The sequence below is a fragment of the Amblyomma maculatum genome, chromosome 3, assembly GCF_055883805.1.
Source record: "Amblyomma maculatum isolate TAMU_Amacu chromosome 3, ASM5588380v1, whole genome shotgun sequence".
In the NCBI taxonomy this organism is placed as follows: Eukaryota; Metazoa; Arthropoda; class Arachnida; order Ixodida; family Ixodidae; genus Amblyomma; species Amblyomma maculatum.
The window spans coordinates 34,955,807-34,979,173 of record NC_139346.1 but is presented as its reverse complement, the minus strand read 5'-3'; the positions used below and the strand labels follow the sequence as shown (position 1 = coordinate 34,979,173).

Genomic DNA, 23,367 nt, shown 5'->3' with positions numbered 1-23,367 from the left:
TACCTATACTGCGTGCAGGTAAAGGAAGGACTCGCCCGTAAGTTGACCCCTAATTGGAAAGGAGCCTACCGCATAATAGAGCAGCTCTCGGCAGTCAATTTCGGGATTCTGGAGATCGCATGGGGCATCGACGGCTGTATTTCATGCTAACCGACTAAAGCAAGCAGCAGCCTATATACTCGTCTCTAGCCGACACAGTTGCCTCATAGAAACAAGAGGGGGAGAACGACCAGCACACAGTCCCTGCCATTATTAACAACCCTGCATTAGAGTACAGGGGAAAGAGCAGCCGGCGTGAAAACTTTAGTCCCTGTGATTAACTGGAAAACTTTCTCCAATCGCAGCTCGGCGGCGCCCTCCTCGAGGGGGAGGCATTGCAATTGGCCGAAACTATATAACACAGATAACATTGCAGCATCAATGCCAGCTGGCCCGGTTCCCGCTGCTTCTCCTTCCAGCTGCTAGGCGTTCTAGGTACCACCTCCGTAACCGAGTGGTTGGCGCAAAGTCTCTGGCTAACAGTTAAAAAGGATCAAGCAGCTAAGCTCTGTCGTGAAGAAAAAAAATGCTTTGTACCTAACGCTTGCATTGATTTTAGTTAGATTTTTCTTTGTTCGTTCCCGAAGTTTTTGTATATAGCCTTCATTATTGTCTCATTGTGATATCGAATAGTATTTGCAGTGAAGAATACTTTTGAAATTATGCCCTGGCTCAGTGCTCATGACGAAGAAAACAGTGACATTCGTAATATCATACCCGAAAAGTTGTGAGTGTGTGTGCGTGCATGTGAATGTACGATGAGATTCTAATGCACGATGAACTCCGGATGTTCGGCGAACATTTGGAAGGAGCTGATGTGACAGCTCGTGCACGTGCACGAGGCCGCGGACGCCGGTCAGTGACTCATGTACACTGCTGGCCGCGCCATACCGGCATCGAGTGGCCCAACTCTAAGCATTCCCATATTTGGTATCACGGGAAGAAAATCCCCATATATGGAAAGCCACCGACTAGCCCCGACCTGTGAAAGGACGAAAGGGCAAAAGCCGCGGGGGAGCCAACAAAGGCAGCCGATGGTCGTGGAAACCGGTCAACCAGTGAAAAGGAGGCACAACAATGGAGCGAAAGGGCTTAAAAAGAGGAGGCGAACGGGATGATGATGATGATGATAAGCTCTTTATTTACTCCCAAAAATAGGGGAACCAGCCGAAGGACTGGTTGCACTGCTTATAGAGGAGGTCAGCAGGGATCCCTTGGGACTCTGCGGCCTCCAATGCGCGCAGAATGACCTGGCGCTCTTCGGCGAGCTCGGTGGTACGCAGGAGGGACTCCCACGCATCCATTGTAGCTGAATTGTCTGTGTTGTGTACATGTCCACATCATGGGAATGAATGTGGCCGGTTGTGAGCAATGTTGGCACGTAGATGCAATAAGATTTGGGAAAAGTTTGTTATTAGCCATGGGCTTGGAAAAGTTCCCGTTTGTATTTTGCGCCAATGGACGGCCTCGCGCCGGGATAGTTCCCGGTGTGGTGGGGTATAGACATCGTTAGAACCGACAGTGTTAGACGATGTCCGTGTACGTAACAAGGCGAAAATTAGTACCTTGGGGGGCTGTCAGCGGAAGCGGCAGGCAGAGGAGGGCGCTCCGTCTGGTAGTTGAGTTCTCGGGCTAGAGCATGCGCCTGTGCGTTCTCGCTGAGCGCCTCATGGGCGGGGCCCATATGAGAAGACGAGGTGTAGACGGTAAGGGGAGAAATCGGAGGATAGTATGTGCCTGTCGGGATACACGACCTTCATCGAAGTTACGAATTGCTTGTTGAGAATCGCTAACGACTACTTTGGTGAAGGGGTCGGTCGGAGCTACCGCGATGGCAACCTCTTCTACAGTGGTAACAGTTGCAGCGCCGAGGATGCTGCAGGCATTGTGTCAGTTTCGGTGCGATGCAAATGCAACCGCAACAGCGGGGCGAAATGGGTGGTGGAAGGCATCTGTTTCTATAACGTCGGGACAACCGGCAAAACGTTTGTGGAGTTGGCGGGCTTGGTCGGCTCTGTGGTCTGTATGATACTCTGAGTGCATACGCTTGGGAAGCGGAGGTATACGAAGACTCGAGTCTCTGCTCAGGCGTGAGATTCATATACGTAGAAGTCGCCCTCAGAGGGGCGATTCCTACCTGGCGTAGCACTGCGCGGCCCGCATGTGCCAGCGAGAGGCGATCACATTGGGAAGTTAGAGTCGCTTCAATCAGCTCGTCGACTGTGTTGGAGGTCCAGAGGGTCATCAGTTTGGTGGTGGAAGTAGATAGACCCAATGCTGTTTTGTATGCCTTGCGTAGTAATGCATCCAGTCGCTCTCGATCTGTTCGCGTGAGGCGAAGTTAAGGAGCGACGTAGGCAATTCGCGTACAAAGGAAGGCTTGTACGAGGCGCAAAAGGTTGGATTCGCACATGCCCTTATGCTTGCTGGTGACTCTCTTGAGCAGGCGGCTGATCTGGATTACAGATTGATCAATTCGCTGAAGAGTAGTGGCGTTTCCTTCATTATCTTGTATATGAAGGCCCAGGATGCGGATTCGGTCGGTACGGGGTATGAGGATGCCCTATACTTGCAGATTGAAGGATGCCGGAGGTAATCTGGGGCGTCTACCCGGGGTCGGGACAATAATGTATTCAGACTTGGTGGCCGAGCAGGACATGCCGAATGTGGCCAGGTAGGTACCAACGCGATTGATGGCTGTCTGCAATCTCTCCTCGATCTGGCCGTCACTGCCGGGTGTAATCCACAGAGTGAGGTCGTCGGTGTAGAGACTGTGGTGCAAGTGGGGGATGTTTGCCAAAAGCTTGGGTAGGTCAAGCAGCGCAATTCTGACCAGGAGTGGGGAAAGCACCGAGCCTTTGTGTGTATCCCGGCTCCCAGGAGAGATAGTGGAATAATCTCCTGGCCCGGTGTCAAGTTGCACTGCGCGGTTCGTGAGAAAGTCGCGTATATGTGCACACGTCCGCTGTCCCACGCCCAGGTTCTGGAGGTTCTGCATATTGGCTTCGTGCCGTACATTGTCTTGGCTTGGCGACGTGTAGACCAACTATGACTTTGGCGTCGAAAGTGCTGTGTGTTAGCACCCGATGCTTGAGCAAGAGCATGATGTCTGGGGCCGCAAAGTGCGGTCGAAAACCAAACATCATGTCTGAGAGTAGGTGATGTTCTTTTAGGTAACGAAGAAGACGGGTCTGAATTACATGCTCCAATAGCTTTCTTACGCAGGACGTGAGAGAAATGGGGCGGATGTTCGAGAGAGTAGGTGGTTTGCCAGGCTTGAGGATGAGAACGAGGTTGGCGCATTTTCACTCTTGAGAGATGGCTCCCAGCTTCCAGCATTTTGCAGAAAGTCTGTGAGAGCATGAATCGAGGCGTCGTCGAGGTTCCGAAGCATACGGTTAGATATCCGGTCCGGCCCTGCAGTTGAGTTTGTCTTGTGACGATTGAGCTCGGCTCGTACCTCCGGTAAGGTGATGGAAGCATCTAAACGGACATTTTCCTTCTGATAAGGAGAGCGAGGTATCACTGGTCCCGGGCAAATGTGTCTACTAGCTCTTGTTTGAGGGCGTCTGAGGTGCTGGGAAATTGGTGGAAGATAAGCTAGAGCTGCTGGCGAGCTTGGAACTTTCTCCCTTCAGGGTTCAGGAGGTGACAGAGTAGTTGCTAGGTGCTTCTGGTGTTAGGAGCCTTGTCTATCTGGTCACATATATTGTGCCAGTTCTGGCGTGTAAGCTCTACGGCATAGTTCTCGATGTTAGTATGCACTCGGGCGAGCCGTCATCGAAGATCCCGATCCCACTTGCGAGTTTGCATTAAGGCCTCCAGCTTGCGCTTGCGGTCTCACAGTTGGGCATAATACCTGTCGCAGTTTGGTATGGAGTCCTCCACAGCTACTTCAGCAGTGACATCTGCAACTTGTTTGAGGATGTCGTTTGACCAAGCGGCGATGTCTGTGATAGCTTGGGAAGAGCCTTACTCTTTGCGCTTGGCGCGAAAGCAGTCCCAGTTGACCATTTTAGCTGGTTGCGTACGTTGTCGAGTAGGCTCCTTCATGACAGTTTCTAGAACGTAGTGGTCGCTACCGAATGTCTCCCGAGTATTGCACCAGGTAGCTGCGATCCCCGGTCCTGTAAAGATGAGATCCGGGGTTGTGTCCCGAGAGACTCCTCTTCCTTTCCGAGTAGGTTGGGTGATATCCGTTAAGAGGATCAGATGGAGCATGTGCCAATTATCTCAAAGCACTGGGCGTTTGTGTGTATAGTAGCGGTAACCACATGCTTGATGCGGAGCGTTGAAATCACCCACAATAATTAGAGGCTGCCCTCGCGCTAGCTGCTTTACTCGGAGGAAATGTGGCCCGAAAACGGCCTTTTTTGATCGGGGTGGGCTGTAGACGTTGAGCACGAAAAGGCATATTAATTGCCTGGTCCCAAGAGAGGGTCCGGGGGAATTTTGAGAAGGTTATGGTCTAGTCTAGCTCATGCAAGATAGCCATAAGGTTTCGCTTAACCAGAGTAGCCACCCTGGAGTTTGCTCTTTCCGATGTGCAAGTCCGATATCCAGCCAATTTCTCGTGTTTCGCTGCTTCTTGCCGGGCAAATATTTCCGGGAGGTCGCTCGCGGTAAGGAACTGCTGAAGTACCGCACTCTTGCAACCGAACCTCCTGCAGTTACGTTGCCAGATGGTAGTTTTACCCGAGTGAGCCGCCATGATTAGGTTGGAAGAAGTCGGGAGGGGAGGTCGCTGTGATATTTGGCATCTGAACCGGGAGTGGGGTCATGCCTTCATGTTTGCAGAGGAAATCGATTACTTTATCAAGAGATTCTAACTGTAGGGCAAACTGAGAGCTGAGGGTGCGAACGGAGTTCTCAATATGTTCCTCCAGCGATTGGATACGGCCTTGAAATAATTCGCCCCGTGCTTCGAGGCGCGCGATCTGTGCGTGTCTTCCGTTTGCGTATCACTCGCGGCAAGAGCCTTACGTTTGTGAGTAGTGCCAGTTGACGTGGGGGATGTAGGAGGAGGAGCGTCTAGGTGTTTCTCGACAGTTTCGACTCTATGCATGGGCCAGTTGTGCTACGACGGCCGTAAGGCGTGTAATGGCTTGCTCGAGTGCGTGAGAAGCGGGAGTCCCTCCTAGCGTACTCACCGTCTGAGGTGGAGCCGATGGCGGTCCTGGCGGAGCCGGACCCTGGAGCTGCCCCGGAGAAGCAGGCTGCCGCCGCCGAGCTGCCGCTGCCGGCGCCGCTGCTTGCCGCCGCTTGCTGCCGCTTGCCGCCGCTTGCGGGGGCGGCGTTAGCAGCAAGCAGCAGCAAGAACTCCTTTCACAGCCTCAGCTCTCAGTTTGCTCTACAGCTAGAATCTCTTGCTTGCTGCTGCCGCCGCCGCCACCGCCGCTGGACGACTACAGGCATGCCTGGCCGCGTTCTGGACGGCGTCCGAGATGATCGTCTGGATGAATTGGGCCCGAGGGGTGGGAAGAAGTCCAACCGATCCTTGTGACTGCGCTGATTGCTGCCGGAATGTTGACAGTCCCAGCGGCTGGCGTGTTGTAAAGTTACCCGGCGTGAGGGTAACTTTACAACACTTTTAACTTTGAGGGTAAGCGAGACTTTGGGCGACCGAATTAGCCTTCTCCTTTCCTCTAAGTCCTTGGTGAGCTGGTGCCCAAACGCGCCAAGCCAGTTCTTTGAGTACTCTTTTCCTGTTTAATATACGGATGACAGCCTCCATCACCATCCTCGATTCATAATTTCCTGCAGCTTTTTTTGAGTCGCGGGTGACCACGTTGACCCCACCTTGTTTGACTGCCAAGGCTATGGCCACTTTCTCAGCGTCCGTACATAGGACGCCCTGCCGACCAGGATACCTCGATTTTAATGCCTCTGCCCTGTCTTTAAGTCCCCTTTCGTGAAAGGCAGAAAGCGGAAATATTTTAGCATTTTTCCTGATTTGACGCGGTATCTTTTGAGCGCACCTGCTCCTGCTTGGGCTCGTAGCCCAATTTCTCTAAAATTTTCCTCCTTTTATATCCGAGTAGTATTTGATGCTAAGCGGTAATGACAGCTATGTATGGGGTTTTATGGCGCATAAACAATTCTGGCTCCGATGCGCCAAAAAAAAAAAACGGCAGCCTCAATCAAGCTCGCGAAAGTGTTCAAGACTCCTAGCTTTTTAAGTCTGTCAGTAAATGTGCTCGGGGGAAGTCCAAGCGCCACCTTGACATTTTTCCTGACAATAATTTGAAACCTGTTCCGTTCTACTCCGGTGTGATTGAGGTAGGATAGACTATCCTACTGAGTATGAATACTCGAGCGAGTCTAAAGAGCTTCCCCTCATCCATCCCAGCGTGTCCTCTCGCTATTTGCCTTATAGAACGACACATCTGATTTGCACTGGCTTCTAACCTGCGTTTCATGATTGTTACGATTAGCCTGAATTCTTAGCCCTAGGATGCGGATACCATCGACCACAAGGATCTCTCTGCCGTTTACGGACATGGAGATGTCTGCCTCGCGCTTTTGGTGAAGCCGTCGTTTTCCAGGGGGCACGAGGAACATGGCTTCCGACTTTTCGGTCGAATATTAAGTCCTTCTGCTTTCAGGTAACCTTCAATGATGTCAATTGAGTTTTGTAGAGAGCTTTCAATTTTCCCGTCGCTCCCCTTGTTTATCCATAGTATTTAATAATCTGCATATATGGTTTGGTTTAGATTCTCAATATCCGTTAACTGTTCGAGGAGTCCCATCTGCATCTCGAAGAGGGAGCCCCGAGACGTCCTCCTGTTACTCAGTTCAATGTCCTAGATCGAGTCTTCGCCTACCTTGATAGTGGCTTTCTTGATCGTAATAAAATCGTTATTGTAATTGTATACTCTTTTCCCGACATTAAGGAGTTCAGATTCTCAGACATCAAGACGTGCCTCACGTTGTCAGATGCCTTTGCCACATATAACCCCATAATCACTTTCGTGTCTCGGGTTTCTTGTCTATGATTTGGTCCTTGAGCTGCAGCGGCATGTCGCACGCAGACAGGATAATGGACTGTACCCGGACATCATGACCGGTTGGTCATGGTGTCCGGATACACTCCGTTATGCACTATAGTTATTGAGGCGCGTCTGAACGACGTTCTTCGTAAGCTTATCCACGCAGGTCAGTAATATCGGCCTGAGAATTTCTGGAGGAAAAAGAGTTGGAGGACCGACTTCGAGGAGATGGAACTAGAATATCAGGAAATAGATAACTGCTATAAAAAGAGAAATTGAAGTGAACGAAATCGCTTTCACCAAGCTAAATTGGCAGACCATCTGCGATTAGATGGATACGAATGTAAGTACCGTGCGGACGTGGCGACTTCTTCGTCATCTCTTAGATTCGGATAACACAAAGTCGGTGTCAAGACGACCAAGGAGGAAAACCATATTTCATTCGTGGTACAACTGCTGCGAACTGTAAGACTTGAGAGGTGAGCGTGATGCGCGTTGCGATCGGCCAACTTGCGCGCCACAAAACTACCGCTCCAAGAACTCTCTTCACGGCATGCGTTAATGCTATGGTACCTTGATTTGGTCTATTTTTACCAACTAGCCCAACAGTGATAAATATTTTGTCTCGTTCTTTGTTATTTTTACTGTAGGTACAGAGTTGTTGGGAACAGCAAAGTGGGAAAATATTATTAACGAATAGGAAGATTGGGTTTAACCTGTGACAAGAATAGGTTTGGCGTTCCCTCGGAAGGCCGTGGAGTCTGCCATTTGCACGCATGTGGATACGCTGCTACACAGTCGACCTTCGGGACCCAGAGGCCGTTAACGGCGAATAAATGGCGATGGTAGACGTGACTGTTTACGCTATGCGTCGTCTTCAACAAATGCCGCATTGTGGTACTGTCATCGTTGGCGTTGTAAGACAAAGCGCCACACTGAGCCACAAGAAAGGAGTGGTGTCATTTATGCAGTTCTCTTTATATAGAGCTTTTCTTCATATCAACGTTTTTTTTTGTGCTATATCCACGTTTTCTGTTAAACCTCACCATTGCGTTATATGAGCGCTTTACGACCACGTCTTGAGGATCATCGCCACACCGCTTTTTACCTCTTCCTACGACTGCGTATTCAAACCCACGACGACGCTTTTTAATGAAGTTGTGCTTCTATTTGGCGCAGTAAAACTTTAACCTTTAATTCACCTGTCGCTTGTAGCTAGTGATAGTCATGTGGTGCATGGCTTGGGCTCACTTTCTTGAGTCCATACAGACTATGTAGATTCGAAACCGCTAATCAGCAACTTAGAAAGCCTTATTGAAATATGCGGAAATTGGAAGCGCTTGGAGCTATTAGGGAACGGATGAAAACTGTCGTAATGAGCATGCGTATAAATGCTGCGGTACAATGTAAACAAGTACGAGGAGTCAAGCGGGTAGCGCGATTTCAGTCTCGTGTAGTGTGACGCGCTGGCAAGAAACAGCTCTTGGCCGCATCTGCAAAGCTTCATATGGCTTCGTTGCGTCTTGATGTGCGCGTCAGAACTGGGAACCACACATTACCGGTTTTCTAGAGTCACGTCTCTACTACTTTAGGTAGAAACCCAGAAAACGTCTCGTTCCGTCAACCTCACCTACCAGCTCATTACAGGTTACACTAGAAGTTCGCTCCCCTAGCGACAGTGTCGCTTAGTATAGTGTGCTATGGTGAACTCTTTCATGACCACATGACTAACCGAACGCTATACTAATTACGCTCGTAACTGCAGTTAATTTGTGATTAAAGCTTGTGAACGAAATAATTTCACTGGACTAATTGTAGGCCCCGCCGGGGTGGTGCAGTGGTAAGGCGCCCGACTACTGTGCCGGATGATGGTGATGATAAACTCTTTATTTACTCCCAAACAAGGGGAACCAGCCGAAAGACTGATTGCGCTGCTTAGAGGAGGTCAACAGGGATCCATTGGGACTCTGCGGCCTCCAATGTGCGCAAAATGAGCTGGCGCTGTTGAGCGAGCTCGGTGGTATGCAGGAGGGACTCCCACGCATCCACTGTAGCTGTATTGTCTGCGTTGTGTCGTGTACATGTCCACACCATGTGAATGAATGTGGCCGCTTGTGAGCAGTGTTTGCAGCTAGGTGCAATAAGATTTGGGAAAATTTTGCTATCTAGCCATGGGTTGGGAAAGGTTCCTGTTTGTATTTTGCGCCAATGGACGGCCTCGCACCGGGATAGTTCCCGGTGTGCAGGGGGGTATAGACACTGTTCGAGCCAATAATGCTGGAGGATGCCCGTGTATGTAACAAGGCGTGAATGAGTGCCTTGGGGAGTGTCAGAGGAAGCGGCAGGCTGAGGAGGGTGCTCCGCCCGGTAGCTGAGGTCTCGGGCTAGAGCATGCGCCTGTGCGTTCCCGCTGAGCGCCTCATGGGCTGGGGCCCATATGAGAAGACGAGGTGTAGACGATAAGGGCAGAAATCAGAGGATAGTATGCGCCTGTCGGGATACACGACCTGCATCAAAGTTGCGAATTGCCTGTTGGGAATCGCTAACGACTACTTTGGTGGAGGGGTCGGTCAGAGCTAACGCGATGGCAACCTCTTCCGTGGTGGTAACTGCTGCAGCGTTGAGGATGCTGCAGGCGTTGTGCCAATTTCGGCGCGGTGCCAATGCAACCGCAACCATAGCGGGGCGGCGAGGGTGGTGGGAGGCATCTGTGTACGCAACGTCGGGGCCACTGGTAAAACGTTTGTGGAGTTGCCGGGCTCGGTCGGCTCTGCGCTCTGTATGATACTCTGGATGCATACGTTTGAGAAGCAAAGGTATACGAAGACTGTGTCTCTGCTCAGGCGTGAGGTCCATATACGTAGAAGTCGTCCTCAGAGGAGTGATTCCTACCTGGCTCAGTACTGCACGGCCCGCATGTGTCAGCGAGAGGCGCTCATATTGGGAAGTTAGAGTCGCTTCAATCAGCTCGTCGACTGTGTTGGAGATCCCGAGGGCCATCAGTTTGGTGGTGGAAGTGGGCATGGGTAGACCCTATCTTGTATGCCTTGCGCAGTGATGCATCCAGTTGTTCCCGATCTGTTCGCGTGAGGCGAAGGTAAGGGGCAACGTAGGCAATGCGCGTACAAACGAAGGCTTGTACGAGGCGCTAAAGATTAGATTCGCGCATGCCCTTATGCTTGTTGGCGACTCTCTTGAGCAGGCGGCTGATCTGGATTACAGATTGATCTATTCACTGAAGAGTAGTGGCGTTTCCTCCATTATCTTGTAGATGAAGGCCCAGGATACGGATTCGGTCGGTACGGGGTATGGTAGTGCCCTGTACTTGCAGATTGAAGGATGCCGGAGGCGATCTGGGGCGTCTTCCCTGGGTTGGGACAATGATGTATTCAGACTTGGCGGCCGAGCAGGATAAGCCGACTGTGGCCAGGTAGGTATCAAGATCGATGGCTCCTCGATTGGCCGTTACTGCCGTGCGTAATCCACAGTGAGGTCGTCGGCGTATAGGCTGTGGTGCAAGTGGGGGATATCTGCCAAAAGATTGGGCAGGCCAAGAAGCGCAATATTGAACAAGAGTGGTGAAAGCACTGAGCCTTGGGGTGTACCCCGGCTTCCAGGAGAAGAGATGGTGGAAGGATCTCCTGAGCCGGTGTCAAGTTGCACTCTGCGGTTCGTGAGAAAGTCGCGTATATAGCATACGTTCGTTGTCCCACCCCTAGGCTCTGGAGGTTCTGCAGAATGGCTTCGTGCCGGACATTGTCAAAGGCCTTCGCGACATCTAGACCAACTATGACTTTGGTGTCCAAAGTGCTATGTGTGTCTATGACTTTGGTGTCCAAAGTGTTATGTGTCAGCACCTGATGTTTGAGCAAGTGCATGATGTCTGGGGCCGCAAGGTGTGGTCGAAAACCAAACATCGCGCCTGGAAGTAGGTGATGTTCTTCTAGGTAACGAAGAAGACAGGTCTGAATTACATGCTCCAATGTTTTCCCACGCAGGACGTGCGAGGCATGGGTAGGAGGTTCCAGAGAGTAGGTGGTTTGCCCGGCTTGGAGATGAGCACGAGGTTGGCGCATTTCTACTCTTGCGGGATGGCTCCCGGCTTCCAGCATTTTTTCAGAAAATCTGTGAGAGCATGAATCGAGGCGTCGTCGAGTTTTCGAAGCATACGGTTAGATATCCGGTCCGGGCCTGCAGCTGAGTTTGTCTTGAGACGATTGAGCTCTGCTCGTACCTCCGGTAAAGTGATGGGAGCGTCTAAACGGACGTTTTTCTTCCCTTGATAAGAAGAAAACGATTTCACCGGTTCTGGGCGGATCTAGGTGTCTACTAGCTCCTGTTTGAGGGTGTCACCCGTTAATAATTAGGGGATGTTATTAACGATGCGCCCTTAACGGTGCGCACACTCCCAGACACCCTTTGAGTGAGTGGGGGTAGCTGTTCCGGTCGCAAAGGAGATGCCCTCGACCTGCGTGGCAAGCTCAGCCGGAATTCAACTACCTTGTGGTGACAGAAGGGGGTGGTCGTTTGGTGCCCAGCGGTCGCCGGTTCAAACCAGAGAAAGGATCGGAGTCAGAAGTAACAAACAAAACACAATTTATGCACAGCAAGAGACGATACAAAGGAATACACAAGATCACTTGAAATACATAGACGAGAGGTTCACAGAATACAAACTCTAAGCATGCAATTACACAGGTATCCAATAACGTAGAGGCTTTACAACAGATGAAACACGAGAGAGTACATAAACAAACACCAAATTGTTCACCGGGCACTGTTGCAGTCCGACGCCTCAAGAGTCACGATGTGGCCGCCATACGAGACGAGCGCCGCTCCCTTGAAAGTCCGTGGGCTTGCCAGCAGCGGGTGATCCCCGGGAGTCCAGCCGAAGCACAGGCGAATACGTCGCAAAACACGGACGAACTGACTGACTGACTGACTGACTGACTGACTCATCAAGCGGCGCGGTCTCTTTAAATAGGGCGCGCCGCGTCTGTTTGTTAGCACGCGTCAAAGCTAGCGCGCACACACACATAGCTTCGCTGGTTATAGCTCCCTCTTCTCCTCCAGTCGAGCTGCGCGTCGTCATTGGCCAGGTCCCATAGAAATTTCTCGAAAGGCCTGGCACATTCCAGGCCGATGAACCACCGTCCTCCCCGGGCAATGGGAAAGAGGGTCACGGCAACGCGTACAAAGCTACGCGCTCTCCCGCGCGGGGAAGGGGGCTTTTCTCTCCATGCCTTCCACGCGACGCCGTGCGGGCCTCGCGCCGTACCGGCTTGATGAAAATGGGCGCCGATTTCGTGACAGAGGGCGTCTGAGGTGCCCGGAAATTGGTGGAAGATACGCTGGAGCTGCTGGCGAGCTTGGAACTTGCTCCATTCAGGGTCGAGGAGGCAACGGAGCATTTTCTAGGTGCTTCTATTGTTAGAAGCCTTATCCATCTGGTCACATATATTGTGCCAGTTTCGGCGTGTAAGCTCTACAGCATAGTTTTCGATGTTTGTATGGACTCGGGCGAGCCGTCGTCGAAGATTCCGATCCCACTTGCGAGTTTGCATCAGGGCCTCCAGCTTGCGCTTGCGGCCCCACAGTAGGGCATAATATCGGTCGCAGTTTGGTACGGAGTCTTCCACAGCAACTTCAGCAGTGACATCTTCAACGTGTTTGAGGATGTCGGCTGACCAAGCGGCGACGTCTGTGATAGGTTGGGAAGAGCCTTGCTCTTTTCGCTTGGCGCGAAAGCAGTCCCAGTTGACCACTTTAGCTGGTCGCGTACTTTGTCGAGTAGGCTCCTGAATGACAATCTCCAGAACGAAGTGGTCGCTTCCGAATGTTTCCGGAGTATTGCACCAGGTAGCTGCAATCCCCGGTCCCGTAAAGGCGAGATCCGGGGTTGTGTCCCGCGAGACGCCCGTTCCTCTCCGAGTGGGTTGGGTGATATCCGTTAAGAAGTTCAGATGGAGAGTGTGCCAATCGTCCCAAAGCAATCGGCCTTTAAGCGTGTCGTAGTGGTAGCCCCATGCTTGATGCGGAGCGTTGAAATCACTGAGAATAATTAGAGGTTGCCCTCGCGCTAGCTGCTGTACTCGGAGGAAAAGTGGCCCGAAGACGGCCTTGCGTGTTGGGGGTGGGCTATAGACATTGAGCACGAAAAGGCATTGCCTGATTGCACGAGATGGCCGGGGGAGAATTTCGAGAAGGATATGGTCTGGGAAAATGGAGTCTAGCTCATGTAAGATAACCGTAAGGTTTCGCCTAACTAGAGTAGCCACCTGAGAGTATGCGCTTCCCGATGTGTATGTCCGGTATCCAGCCAATTTCCCATGTTTCCCTGCTTCTTGAAGGGCAAAGATTTCTGGGGTGTCGCTCGCGGTAAGGAACTGCTGAAGGACCGCGCTCTTGCGCGCGAACCCCTTGCAGTTCCATTGCCAGATGGTAGTGTTACCCGAGCGAGCCGCCATGATTAGGTGGTGAGAAGTTCGGAGTGGAGTTCGTTGGCTGATTTGGGCGTCTGAACCGGGAGCGGGGTCATGCCTTCATGTTTGCAGGGGGAGTCGATTGCCTTACCAAAAGATTCTGGCTGTAGAGCAAACTGAAAGCTGAGGGTGAGAAAGGAGTTCTCATTATGTTCCTCCAGCGATTGAATACGGCCTTGAAAGAAGACGCCCTGTGCTTCGAGGCGCGCTATCTGTGCGTGTATGTCTTCCGTTTGCGTATCGCTTGCGGCAAGAGCCTTACGTTTGTGGGCAGTGCCAGCTGGTGCGGGGGAAGTAGGAGGAGCAGCGTCTAAGCGTTTTTCGATAGTTTCGACTCTATGAACCAGTTGTGTTACGACGGCCGTGAGGTGTGTAATGGCTTCTTCGAGTGCGTGAGAAGTGGGAGTCTCTTCTAGCGTACTCACCGCTCGAGGTGGAGCCGGTGGCGGTCTTGGCGGAGCCGGGCCCTGGAGCTGCCCCGGTGGAGGAGGTTGCTGCTGCTGCTGCTGCTGCTGGACGACTGTAGGCGTACCTGGCCGCGTTCTGGACGGCGTCCAAGATGATAGCCTTGAGGCAGTTGGCCCGAGGGGTGGGAAGGAGTCCGAGCGGTCCCTGAGACTGTGTTGATTGCTGCCGGAACGTTGGCGGTCCCAGCGGCTGGCGTGTTGTAAAATTACCCGGCGTGAGGAGGCTTGTTCTTGTTGCTTAGCAGCTTCAGCCTGTCTGCGATTTTCCCACTGACGGCGCTTGACGGCGTAGGGAGTGCGAAATATTTCTTTGCATCGCCTGTCGCCCGTGAGGTGTTCTTTCCCGCAGAGACGGCAGGTCGGCGTACAGGAGTGATCGCTGTCCGGGTTGGGAAGCCCACAGCCTCGGCATTTGGTAATTGTGCTCACGCATACGTCGGATCGGTGGCCGAGCTCTGCGCAGCGGTAGCATACCTCATATTTGTTTTTGAAGATGGTACAGCAGTGTTCTCTGCTACAAAAATAGATCCATGCAGGGACCTTAGGTTGAGAGAGGGTGATCAGCATGGCAGTGGTGTTGCCGAGTCTTCTGAAGTTCTCGATAGGAGGGTTTCGGTTGTCCTGGAGTTCTGCTTGGAGTACCCGGGCTCGAACCCGACCATGGCGGCTGCGTTTCGATGGAGGCGAAACGGAGATGTCCGTATGCTGTGCGATGTCAGCGCACATTAAAGATCCCCAGGTAGTCGAAATTACTCCCTAGCCCTCCACTACGGCACTCCTTTCTCTCTATCCACTTCCATTCCCCACCTTGCTCGCTTCCCTTACGGCGCGGTTTAGGTGTCCACAGAAACAAGTGTGACAGATACTGCGCCTTTCCCTTCCTGTGAACCAATTATTATTAATTGTAGGCATTCATCAATCACTTTTGACAAGTTAGTTGTAGTGACTACACGCCGACTTCGTTAACAGACGAGACAAGCTTAAGCCCTGTCGCGGCACAAACTCCGCAAGCCTTATTGCGCGCTCGCACTTATACAGTGAAATGGGGCAACGCCCCTTGCGCTGCTTATCATCTGCAACTAGGCACGATAAGATGCATTCTAGTTTGGTTTTTGGTTTGGTTTTGGTTTTGGGTTTAACTTCCCAAAGCGACTCAGGCTACGAGATACGCCGTAGTTGAGGACTCCGGAAGTTTCGACCACCTGGGGTTCTTTAACTTGCACTGACATCGTACAGCACACGGACGCCGAGCTTTTCGCCTGCATCGAAAAGCGGCCGCCGAGACCGCCTTTTCTGAGGGAAATATTGAGTAGTGCGGTAATTTTCAAGTGGGTCATGAAAGCTGTCGCTTTCTTTATGCGACAGCTTGTAACGAAATATAAGATAAATAGGAACATAGCGAACTTGAGCTTGTTCAAATTCTGGTCGCACTCCCGTCTTAGTGGTGGTCTTCTCTGCCTCAGGGATCTCCTTGGTGCTGGCTTTGGTGGTACACTGTTTGGTATGGAGGGGTTGATGACGTGCTGTTGGCTAGTACGGTACTGACATGCGGAGTTGCGCTCGAGCACTCTGGCTCCCCGTCATCATGACTGAAGCCACATCGGAAGGCTTCTCCCGTTGGCAGCAGGTGTTTTCGGTTGAGCCTAAGGGCCCGCCCCTACTACGTGATGCCTTGGTAAGACCTTGGGTACACTGTCTCTTCCTTGAACGCTTCAAGCGGCTGCACGGAAGTCTGAAGGTCTGAAGCTGACTATGCTTGATGACTGGACGGGGTGGTCCACATCGATACTCTGGCAGTGCTTTCCGTAGCCTGCGGCCCTGGAGGATATCTGCCGGTTTCCGTCACACTACAAAGGAGGGGTCCTGTAAGCCAAAAGTCCAGCCAGAAATCTTGTTTTGCTCCGGTAGTTTATTTAGCAGTGCCTTTACCTGTCGCACACCCTTTTCGGCTAGCTCATTCGAACGCGCGAATCCTGGGCTAGAGGTAATACACTTGAAATCGTTGGCGCGAGAAAAGTCGGCGAGTTCCCTGCTCGAATAACTGCAGACCGTTGTCGGAAATAACTTCCATGGGTAATTCATAACGAGGAAAAGCAGCACTGCATACATCAATGACGGCTCTGGCTGAAGTATTATGCGGACTTTTTAACCCTGGGAGGTTTGGCAAGGTGTCATAAACACAAAGGTGCGCCTTCCCGCCAAAAGAAGAAAGGTCCATTCCGACTGTCTGAACAAGAGCAGGCCGGGTTATGAGAGCTCCCTTTGGCTGACTATGTGCGTATACTTTTGTACATGTAGCGCAATTGTGCGCAAGCGTTTTAATTTCAGAGTTCATACCAGGCCAGAAGACAAAGTGACGGGCCTTTGATTTACACTTGTTAGCCCCATATGACCTTGGCGAATACTTTGCAAACTCTATCACCTCCTACTGCTTGGAATGTTGACTTTACATCCCTTAAGTAATACGCCTGTGACACGAGAAAGCCCAGAAGAGAAGGGATCTTATATCAATTCATTCATTTTCAAATTTGCTGGCCGACGTAAGAAACACGTCTGGGAACTTTGGTCCGGCCGAGGGGGTGGGGCGGGGGGTAATGAAGCTAACGTGGCGTCGTAATAAAACGTGTTCGTGCTGTTCATGTGAGTCGTACTGCTCGCTGCTTGTTGGGTGACTCCGGTACACCCCAAGTGGACAAGTAGCGACGAGTCTCGCATGAAGATGGGGTATACGCACAACATTCGCCAAGTAAACCCGACGACTCTACGTGAGACGCAGAAGCCCGCAGCGGCGCGCAAGTGAGTAGCATGGCGAACACAGTGAGTGCATTGTTCGTGGCACCGCCATAATTCGGTTCGAATGCCGAAACGTGGACAAACTACCCCGAGAAACTGCAATCGGTGCAAAAGGAATCACTGACGACGCACGCAAGCTCGCAATTCTTATAACGTGCCTCAGCCCGGAGGTATATGGTCGTATTCGAAGCTTACTGGCGCCGAAAAAGCCGCGGGATAAACCCTATGACGCCATCGTTACACTGCTAACGATTACACCGCCATCATTACACTGAATCCGGCCTCGTCGCATATCTATGAACCGTACCGGTTCCAAACCCGAGTACAGAACACCGGCGAGAAGGTAAGCGAATACCTGGCAGAACTTCGCAAAATTGCCGACAACTTTTGCTTCGGCAGCGCGTTGGAACGTAACCCGCTGGACTGATTTGTTATCGGTCTGCGAGAGAAGATTGTTCAGGGCGTACGCCTTGCTAAGACGAAGCCTCGCACTCTTCAAAAAGCAGTAGACATCGCTATGTCGACGGAATTGGCGATACAGAATGCTGAGCGCCTCCGCCGTGCGAATGCTTCGGAAATGGCGATCAAGGCAACGTCGTAGCTTTCAGGAAGAAAACGAAGCACGACAAGTAAAAGACATAAGTGCATTCGCTGTTGCGATTGCTCGCATGATGCTCCTAACTGTTCGCACCAAACGTAAGTGCCGCAAGCAATGACATTTATCCACAATGTGTTTCGGCAGAGGAAAAGCGAAAAAGCCAACTAAGTTTCAGTCGAACGCGGTAAGTGCGGAACCGGGCCACAACAGCACTGAAGTCCTTGACATTTTCAAATTGACAAGCGAATGTACTGTGGTTGAGTCGGTGTACAAGATGGTGAAGTGGGGACCAGTGGATCTCGACATGCAGATTGATACGGGATGGCGCTAGTCTGCATAATTCCTGAAGAAACGTACCATTGCCATGCCAAGCAGTGGCCAGCCCTGAAGACCACAAACAAGGAGCTTCATTGCTGCTTGGGAAAGTTACCTGTCAGAGGGTGCTTCATATGACAGTGCAGCACCAGGACTACAAAGCTGCTGCTGAACTGTACGTCGTGCAGTACCCAGAACCTTCATTGCGCGGTGCATACGTGATCCGAAAGCTTCATTTTTTTCATTTGCTGCCTGACCAGGATGTAGGCTCAATACTGTCCCCACACAGGGAAATCTCACGCGTCACAGAGTAGCTGAAAGAAAAGTTCAGACCTCTTCCAGCCGGGAACAGGACTGATGAAGGGCCCTCCTGCCAGATTTGCTGTGAAGAAAGATGCAACTCCAAGATTCCTGAAATCCCGTTCACTATCCTGTGCACTACGCAAAAGAATGGGACTGGAACTGGACAGAATGTACCAGCAAGGGATCCTGTTTCAGTCAGGCACTGCTATTGGGCAACGCCAATTGTTCGAGTGGCAAAAGCAGACGGAACCTAGAGAATCTGAAGGGACTTCATGGTCACAGTCAATACTGAGTGTTGTTGACCCGCTCCTAAAAATGGAAGACATTATTAGCTAGAGCTAAATTGGCCACAGCCTCACCATTTCGCCCTGCCTGTTGTCAACTGTTAATAATTATGAGGATTATTAACGATGCGCCCTTAACAGTGCGCACACTCCCAGACACCCTTAGAGTGAGTGGGGGTAGCTGTTCCGGTCGCAAAGGAGATGCCGTCGACTTGCGTGGCAAGCTCAGCCGGAATTCAACTACCTTGTAGTGACATAAGGGGGTGGCCGTTTGGTGCTCAGCTTTGGCCGGTTCAAGCCAGAGTAAGGTTCGGAGTTTACATTAGGTAGCGAAGTACTGGAAGCAGTAGGCGAATATGTCCCATTCGCACTCATAACTTTCGCTGCTACAGTGCCCTGGCCTTGACGAATCTCGTTGGATATGGTTTAGCTTGTGCCTGCGGTCAAACACAAGCGCACAGAAAACACGTTGCAGTTTGCTTATCTTGGAAACCCGACGAGAGCTACATTGGCCACAGTCTCGCCATTTCGCCGTGCCTGTCCGAAAAGAGAAGAAGACAGATAACCCGGTAGTTATACAGGCAACGAAAACGGCGACTTACTAGGACAGAAGGTTCGTTCGAACGTTGTGATGGCGATGTGCCCCGGAGTTCGACGTAGAGACGATGTCATACCACTAGAAGCCTTCTACACTCGGATGAGAATGGTCGACGACGAAAGGCAAGGGGTGCTCGTTACGTGAAGTGATTGCCGTATGGCATAAATAAAGCTGAAACCATAGAATAAACTACTATGTGCTCAAGCTATTGCCTTTACTTTCAAGCCGAACCTAAGTGTAGCCATGCAGATTGCTCTCGCGTAATGCCAGGTTTAACCAAACCACAGCTAATTTTTTAAGAGATATTAATGAGTGATCATGTCTTCCTAACAAGTAGTTACAGCACGGGGAAGGCTCGATCTGAGTGGAGACAGTTATTGAAGCGAAAGTTTCACTGCGCCATATAAAGCCAAGGTCGCCGTGTGGAGCCGGAGTTTCTACAGCGCATGCGCCGAGCAACAGGTGCGACGCACGTGACGTCGAAGTTGCACACCCGCAGATCGGCCGCCACCGACTCCACAGTCTTGATGCGCACGTTGGGCATGCGCAGTAGCTACAGATGCGACATGCGCGACGTCAAAGTTGCTCGCTGTGCGCTACGGCCAATCTCGATGGAGAGCGGGCTTCTCTTCTCGCTCTCCGTCGAGACCAGCCAAGGTAGATCCCTTGTAGCGGCCGTGCTACAGATGGCGTCACTACTCGGTCACTTATAAAAGGAAGATGAGAAGCGTTCGCTCTTCATATGAACGATGGATGAAGCAGTGGAAAGTCAGCGCGTATATTAGGACCGACATCGACGGCGACTACGGGGAGCCACGTCGACGCATCCCTGAGTGGCGGCGTGGTATACGGCATGTCGACAATGCGACGTTCAGGGGCAATCGCTGTGTGAACCTAATACCGCCTGGCCAGCCTCTTCAATTTTGATCACCCTTCAATGCCTGAACTAATATTTGAACCCCGCGGAATCATAAAACTTATTGAATCACTGAAACTTACTTCATCTGCTGGTGTGGATAGAATTAATGCAAATATATTACTCAACACCAAGCACATATCAAGTATTATCCTATCTCATATTTTCCAACAGACCCTTTCATCAGGCTTGGTTTTTAGATTTGAAGGTAGGCAAGGTCATTCCCGTCTCGAAAAAAGGTCCCCCACAGTCACCTAGTAACTGTTGGCCTATATCTCTCACTTGCGTCGCTCTAAACTAATGGAACATATTATTCATTCCCACGTCGTAAACTTTATATCAGCCAATAACTTCTTTCATCCCAACCAACATGGATTTCGTAAAGGTCGCTATTGTGAGGCACAACTATAATTATTAATGCAAAAGCATTACTTCGCTATGTTCACAGATTTCTAAATCATTCTCAGTAGTCTGAAGATCGATGTAAAAGAGGGCTGCCCTAGCATAATGCCCACACTCAGAGTGTATTTGAGTCCACTCACTCATCGGCCCTTACTGTTTGCAATCTCATAGCTCTTGAGATATACGCGGCTAATTTATGAGCAGCATTATACCACCAACATTGATGGGGGCGATTCTATATAAATAATCTATCCGTAGACCGTGTCCGCAGGCCGTGTCCGCAGAACGTGTTCGCAAAATTTTGTCCGCTGCAGTTGTGAGTAATTGAGAGGTAGTAGAGGTTAATGAGTGGTGTCAATCGATAGAGGGTGACGTAATGATGTGTCTGAAAAAAATAATTAGAACAATAAGGTAATTGGGAAATTAATTAGAATAACTGGTTCACAGGAAAGGGAAGGCGTTGTATCTGCCACACTTGTTCTGTGGACAGCTGCATTGCGACTTAAGGGATGAGAGGAAGGTAGGAATGAAAACGGAAAGAGAGAAAGAGGTGCCGTTGTGGATATTGCGTCAAGGAAGTGACGTCACAACTGGAAGTAGGGCCGAAAAAAGGGCATAGGGAGGAATTAGCGCGCGATTTGAAAGTACCAAAGACTAAAATGGGCAAACAAAAAGGGAATTAAGCAACTAGAAGCAACCAACTGCAGCATCCGTGCTTTCGTATTACTACAAAGCAGATTCTGCAGTGCTTTTTAATTTTTTCATTATTGACCTCAGTTGTAGCCTTGATATTAGCATTCCAGTTCATGCCCTATTTGTACCTTCGAAAAAGCTTTCGACAAGGTTCCTCACAAACGGCTATTCTTAAAACTTTTGCACCTTAACCTTCATTCGAACATTTAAGAATTGATCTATGACATTTTAACTAACCATAAACAATTTTTGAATGCTAAAAATACTGCTTCTTTCAAGTCTTCCATATACTTTCAGGTGTGCCCCAGGACACTGCCCTTGGTCTCCTACTCTTTCTAATTTATATAAATGGCATGACTTCAAACATTTCATCTATACCATTCGCCTATTTGCAGATGATTGTATTATTTACCGTTTTTGTGATCCGGCGAGCGGCGAAAAAGATCGAGACGGGAAGCAGGCGCCACTCACCCCTCTATTGTGATCGGGCGAGCTGCCCTCCCAATCTAGAGCGGGGAAATCGTCTGGCGATCAGCGCCCAACCTCGGCGCCGGTGAGTACGTTATAGCACCTGGCGCCGGCCGGCCGGAGGGAACAGTTCGTCACGCGGCGGCAATTAGGGCCCCCCCAACAAGTCGACGAACGGACAATGGAGTGGTAGCTACCAAATTCCGGTCGTTCAATCCTCGCTACGGACAGCGAGCGCGCATTCTTTCCTTTCTTCCCGTAGTGAGCCACGGGGACAGCTTCGGCTCAGGCCTCGCGGAATGCAGCCTGGCGACACCAGGACGGATATGTCAGCCCCAGGTGCACACACGCATGGAGACAAGCGGTTAACGCTAGCTACGCCGTCTAGACGACCACCTCCTCACCCTCAAGCCAGAACCCGACAGAGGGGCGTGTCAACGAGTGCGAACCGTGTTGGTGCGTGTGTGTGAGAGTGCGGGAAAGTGAGGTGACAGAGACATTCCCTCTTAAACTGCTCTGCCTTCATCTAGGGGACATAGGGAATCAGTCCTATAAAAACGGACGAAGTGTGTGTTGAGTGTCATAGAACGGAGAATGTTGCTCTAGTCAGTATCCCACGAAAAACGCTACCATGTAAATTTTTTACATAAAGTTTTCCCATCGCACTTCAAAGTCCGGTTTCCAATGCCTCGTCCTTGCTAGTGCTCCGACATCCAACCAGGTCTACAACACGCAACCTGGGTCATGACGGCTGGTGGCAGCGGTGGGATGTCCTGCGCGGTATCCTTGCTTTGGTTTGGTGAGTGTATCGCCTTCTCTTCTTGGAGTTTTGCCAGGCTTAATGTAAGGTGTTATTTCTGGTTGGAAAGTTGGTTGTAGAAGCCTGTTCGGATTTGAACTTTGCTTGCACCAACGTACTCCTGAGAGACTTGTGGTGTGTGGTCACAAATACGGGCAGTCATGGACCGAAAAAGCTACGAATTACGTAGCTAACTTTGAAGTGAGGAATTGCGGATTGATTGTGGGAAATCGAGAAAAAAGCCGCCGATTGTCGGAGAAATCAGCGGCATCGAAAGCAACGGTTATGAAGACCATGAGTTGTGAGGAATTGCGGATTGATTGTGGGGAATTGAAAAAAAAAAGAAAAAAAAAGGCAGCCGATTGTCAGCGCGATCAAAAGCAACGGTTATGAACACCAGGATTTGTGAGGAATTTGGGATATGATGGAAATTTGCCAGGCTTGACGGAAGGGGTTCTTCCTGGTGGGAAAGTTGGCTGTAGAAGCCTGTTCGAATTGAACCTTGCCTGCACCACCGTACTCCTGAGAGACCAGTAGGAAAGTTGGTTGTGGAAGCCTGTTCGGAATGAACCCTGCTTGCACCAACGTATGGTAATCTTGCCAGGCTTAAGGCTGGTTCACACTAGCGACTCGCGGAAGTCGTGCGGCTCGATTCGTCACGGAGGGGGAGACCCGCGACAAGCGGCGATCGACAAGGAGTGTTCACACCAGCCTACGACTCGCTTCGCGACAACCCCCTCTTCGAACGAGATTTGAACGAAGAGTCGACGTTTACGCCTTTACGACTTCTGCTACCGCGCTTGGGATAGATCAGTTCGGACTCATTTCGGGTATGAATATGTGGAATTATCAGCGAGGAATTATGGGTATGCCCATGTTTAGGGCTGTTTCGACAGCCAAAGTGCTATAGTTCTACGAAGACGGAAACGGCGGTGTGCGCGCTGTTGTTTTCGGTCTCGCGAAATAGCAGATCACGAAATCACCTCATGCCCGAGCTTCGAGCACATGATCAAGGATACGCGTACAAACGTGAATTAGTACACTTCACTCTCGCAGAGCTCCTTAACATGGGTGCCGAACAACTGCGGGCGCAGTAAGTCGATCGTGCACACACGCGCATGCACTCTTGAATTTTCCTGCCTTGGAAGGAGGCAGAAGCGCTGCGGATCGTCTCAGTAGTTTCGCGTCGCAAGAAATCGGTCAGCGAGCAACTCCCTCAAA

General features: G+C 50.9%; 1 pseudogene; it reads right to left on the bottom strand.

The window, feature by feature from the left end:
* Positions 1 to 1,181: 1,181 nt before the first annotated feature.
* Positions 1,182 to 19,412, bottom strand: LOC146194498 (uncharacterized; annotated as a pseudogene).
* Positions 19,413 to 23,367: the final 3,955 nt, after the last annotated feature.